Source organism: Alosa sapidissima, chromosome 3 (assembly GCF_018492685.1).
Source record: "Alosa sapidissima isolate fAloSap1 chromosome 3, fAloSap1.pri, whole genome shotgun sequence".
Taxonomy (NCBI): Eukaryota; Metazoa; Chordata; class Actinopteri; order Clupeiformes; family Clupeidae; genus Alosa; species Alosa sapidissima.
This window is the reverse complement of record NC_055959.1, coordinates 9,044,433-9,049,432: the sequence shown is the minus strand read 5'-3', so window position 1 is coordinate 9,049,432 and position 5,000 is coordinate 9,044,433. Positions and strand designations below refer to the sequence as shown.

At 45.8% G+C, this 5,000-nt stretch overlaps 1 protein-coding gene and 1 long non-coding RNA gene across 2 annotated transcripts in view; one reads left to right on the top strand and one right to left on the bottom strand.

The window, feature by feature from the left end:
* LOC121704606 (trinucleotide repeat-containing gene 6A protein-like) overlaps positions 1-5,000 on the top strand; it is a 60,088-nt gene that overhangs the window by 6,122 nt on the left and 48,966 nt on the right. The window lies entirely within an intron of this gene.
* Positions 4,814-5,000, bottom strand: part of LOC121704627 — a 15,329-nt gene continuing 15,142 nt past the window's right edge. The window contains exon 3 of the long non-coding RNA XR_006030599.1: positions 4,814-5,000. This exon is cut by the window's right edge and continues 2,854 nt beyond it. This is a non-coding gene — a long non-coding RNA (uncharacterized LOC121704627).

The following is a 5,000-nucleotide window of genomic DNA, read 5'->3' as shown; positions in this document are numbered from 1 at the left end:
GGCTGGTCAATATGTGTATATATTCATGCGTGCTTACGCGTGTTTTTGGTAGACTGTGGGTGTATATATATATTGATAAAATGTGTGTGTGCTGTGCGATGGAATGGGGGTGGGTGAGTGTTGTGAGGCAGAGAGAGAGAGGGTGAGGGTGTGTGTGTGTGTGTGTGTGTGTGTGGTTATATAGTGTTCACATAATGATCTATACAAACGCATGTGTGCATGTCTAGCTATGTGGGTCTATGGCAGGACCTTTGCCATTTGTCCTTGGCAAGTGTTTACACTCTTTCCTTCCATGTTGTCCTCAACATTTTGCATAACCTGGTTTGTATTTTTAGCTCAGGTCTGTTTGATATGCTACTCAGGACATCTGATAATGGCACCGGGTCATCTTGCCATTCAAAAGAAGGGAATCAGACTAGATAGCATACACACACACACACACACACACACACACACACACACACACACACAGTCCTACTGAAATGTCAGCAGTGTGTTCTTGAATTTAACTTCTATAAACAAAACAAAAAACAGTCATTGACACTCATACGGACCAGTGGAAATACAAGTGCAGCAGATAAGGGAGGAATCTAAGGTGTAAAAGCATGTGTAAGCAACAGCGTTAACCATTGACTAGGTTACAAGGTTCTTTTCCAAGAGGTCTATTTTTTATTTATTTTTTGAGGCAAGGGAGGAAGGGCACGAGGTGAGTGGGTGAAACTGGATTTATCACAGAGTGACACGTATCTTGACATTTCCATGTGGTTATATCAGACCATTGTAAACTTCTCTTTTCCTCGTAGTCACATTGAGATGCAGGGAGTGTTTAAGTGTAAGTTTGGTAGTGTGTTTTTGCAGTTTTTATGTGACCTCATTTGTTGGAAGGTTTGTGTGTAACTTTAACCAAACAACTTTAGCCTAAGTCACATGGTTCTGATTCTCTTTTTATGTAAATGGAAAATAACGCAAGCGCCCTTGTCTGCCGCACTTAAGCCTAGAGACTTACGATGTGTCACACAACTGGTTGGACACCCATGCTCATTCAAAGCTCTCTGTGTGCCATCATCCATGTTGTATTTGTGTGTATGAATGCACACACTTCTTAGCATGAAATAGTGTCTCTCTGCATGTGTTAAGTGGTTCCCACTTAACGCCAATCTGGCCCTATCTTATATCATACCTCGCAGTAGTCCCTACAGCCATTTAAGGTCCAGGCCTTTATGTAAAAAAAAAAACACAACAAAGACCCTTAAAAATGGTCTCTCTGCGTGAAGCTTAAGGACCATGTTCCCTTGAGTGGTTTGAGGGCACACGCTGACAGGAAGACCTCTTTTGTGGGCCAAGTCATTTGGGCCATGTTCAGCGTGTAGTCTTTTCATGGAAAGCAGGACTAAAGCAGGACTACGGGGAATAATTGGACAAAGAACAGGTAGTGCTGTTAAGAAGAGAAATGGTGGCACGCTTCTCTGGCAGGTGGAAGCTAATAGCGGGATGGTTTTTTTGAAGCGTAGCCGACAGCTCTGTGGCGTCACGGCAGGGGGAGGAACACGATGGTCGCCCTGCCCGCCGCAGCCTCTTGCTTTTTGCGTCTTTGCTTGGAGAGCCTGGGAAAGTCTCTCAAGTGAAATGTTGAGGGTTAAAATATTCCTGCCATCTTTCTCTGCGCCTGATACAGATGAACCTTTGAACTGTTCACACACCACAGACACAGTTCCGCTGCATGTTGTTTTCCTGTTCAAGTTGAGCATATCTGACATTGTCCTGCAAACGCAGGCCGCTGTTGTGGGGCTTAATTGTAGTGAATCAATGAAGAGAGATTTTCCCGTAATCACTGGGACAGATTAGGAGTGTGACTGACTCAGGGCTTTTCGCACTCTCTCTTTCTCTCTCTTTCCTCTCCCTCTCTCTGGCCTCACAGTATTAGTTTATGGATTAGACGTCTTCTAGTCGCATGGCTGCCTGTACTCCTCCAAGGTGTACTAAGCCTCTCTCCTGGCTGGCACATGGCAAGTGTGCCAAGTCTGCCAGTGGGGTGCCGCGGGATTACTAGGGCACATGGGCTGTGCAGACACCCGCTTTTTTGACAAGAGGAAATGTCCTCTGGCGCCCGAGCTGAGCCGGAGCTGAGCCAGAGCCACTCCCAGTGCGGAGTCAGAGCAGTGCCAGAACCGGAGCAGAGCTTCATTCGTAAGCCCAAGCCTAGCCAAGCGCTTTCGGGGAGCTCTGACTGGAGCCCTGGGCCAAACGAAAAAGCAGACACAAGAAGCTCGTCTGCGGCAGGCCCGGGGATGGCACTGGGAGTGGAGAGGGTTCATCTTCGGTTGATGAAATGGCTGCCACTGCTGCTGCTGCTGTCACAGTTTAGCCAGGACTTGTGGATAAACATTTTACACTGGACTCTGCATCTCTCTCTGTATCTCTCCGTCCATCTCTCTCTCTCTCCCTTCCTCTCTCTGACACTCAATCTCACATAGCTATCTCTGTTCATCTCATATCTGTGCGCCTGCCCTGTTCCCCTCTTTTTGTCTCTCCCTCTCTCTTTCCGTTCCTCTCTCTCTTTTAGAGACCTGTGTTTTTATTGTGTGCTATAAAGGCAGCGCTGGTCTTTTGTTCCTGGTTGGAATATGAGCTGATGTTGGCCTGGCACTCTTCCAGGCTCCGGAGGCTCAGGGCTCGCCACCGTCCCCCCGTCACATGGGGAGCCCCCGTTGGCCGCGCCTCCCCCTCCCGCCAGCCAATCGGCTGTCCGCGCACCCCTTCATTACGCTGCAGTCACTCACCCCGTGCAAATGATTAATGAGCCACGCCAGACAAGACGCAAAAAAAAAAAAGCCACCACAGCTAGTCAATGCTCCACAGCAGCCACAGACCAAAGCTATAGACGCGGTTAACAAAAGGAAAGGCCGTGCAAACCTCCACACGTCTGAGTGTTTTCAGAAGTGTGTGGCAATTCAGTCGTGTCACTTTTATCACTTGGCCTTTGGTGGTTTGCGAGTGTGTTGTCAGAGGTAATTTAAAGGTAAATAAATATCACTGGACTTTTTGTGTGTGTGGGATTGTGTCTGTTCCTGACCACAGACCCTCAATGCAAAGGCACGTTAGCATGGGGCCCGCGTTCCTCTGGCGTCAGTGGCAGTGGTATATATACCCTCCAAACAAACGCTTGTTATTTCCCTGGCTGGAGAGGCTTAAGCCCCACACACAAAGACAGGAACAACCTGAGGCGGGGCATTGTGCCGGCCGTGCCGGGCTTGAGAAAACTGGCTTCCAGGTCTCAGAGAGGGATTTGTGTGGTAATCAGAGAGAGAACTCCTTCCCTGACAACCATGACCTCACAAACCAAACAATCCCTCTCTCTCTTACACACACACACACTCTCTCTCGCCCTCTCTGGGCTTACACACATCCGTTTCGTGCATACCCTAGAGGAAAGACAGATGAGGATATAATGGGTGCTTGAGGGGGCTTTTCCCCTGGTAGCTTATCACGGCTGTTTCTGTTCACTGTTCAAGGTTTGTTCTGTGCGCTTGTCTGTGTGCTTCCACCTACTTTAGAAAACCCTGTCTTCCGATTTCTACCCATTTCCTGGCTAAGTAAATATTTAAACCAAGCTGGGGGTAGATCAATTTGACTGAAAGTTGTTAGCATACATCCTTCAAGTCAGTAGTTTGGTGAGAGTTTACGTTGGAGAGTAAAAGCTCTTCATTATAGTATAGGCTATAAACTGTCTGAAAGAAGCACCGACAGTTGCAAAATAGCAGACATATTGTCATCGTTGATATCAATCCTTTTAATATCTTGATTGTTATCTCTCATATTTTAGAGGCCTAATGTATGTTATACAAAGGCGCACGCCAGCCTTTTGGAAAATTACCTTATTTGCCATCTACTCTGGAGTTAGATAAGATAATGCATACCCTTCTCTTCTCTCTGTGTGCAGTAACCCATTCTGAAAGAGTTAGCCTAGCTAACTAGTGTATATCACTGGAAATGGGTTACACTAGTTAGCCTATTGCTAGTCTATAGTGAAGTGGGTTGGCGTGATCCTTTAACGGTGTACTGTTCTGTGAAGCACAGCATCAACGCAGGTCATGTCAGCACAATACTGAAAGGATATCAATTTCACCACTGTGGAGATGTGTTAAGGCCCAACCATTTGACCAGACCTATGGTTTGTGATATCGACTCAGGGGCGAGAGAAAGCTTGGGCTCGAGCCCTGCTGCCTTGATGACCTAGCAGACAACGGCATGGACCAAAGGGCAAAGGTCAGAGGTCATCTCATTAGGGTGGGATCACATGCTGCATGAGACAGTGAGAGGTCACAACACAAACAAGAACATTTAATGAATCCCTGTGTATAACAGGCTGTTAACTGACAATTAACTGTGTTGCCCTACACAGTTGTATGCAATTTATTTATAGGTACATTTAAGAGGTTCATGGAAAGATTATTCTCTTATATCTTTGAGATTCTGTATTCTCTCATTTTTTTTTACTTTGCAAACAAATAGGGCCATAACCTTGGCATAGGCTGAAATTGTACTGGGACCCATGGCCAAAAATGTAGATAAAGCCAGCTGGCCTCAGTTGTTTGATTAACCCCAGGGTCATTCTGGCGGTAGCACATCTAGTCTGTGTCAACAGCTAGTCTGGTTTTTAAAAGAATAACACAGACTTGTCTTGAGGAGTTGCGTATGTTTGTAAGACCAACAGAATATTGCGTTGGTGTATTTTATTTATTATTTCAACATACCATATCTGTTGAGAAATTAGATCTGTTGAGAAGTATGATATGAATTATGATATTTTGACAACATTGGACAGGTTGAATAACTTTGTTTTTTTATTTAACCAAATTGCAACTGGAACAGCATGGGTTGTGTGGGTTGTGGCAGAGAAATGCGAGTAGATTGGCAAGAGTAGTGTGAAGGTTATTTCCCTTTCAGATGTCGTTTGGATGTGACGTCTATGTTGATGCTACAATTTTTTCATATCACAG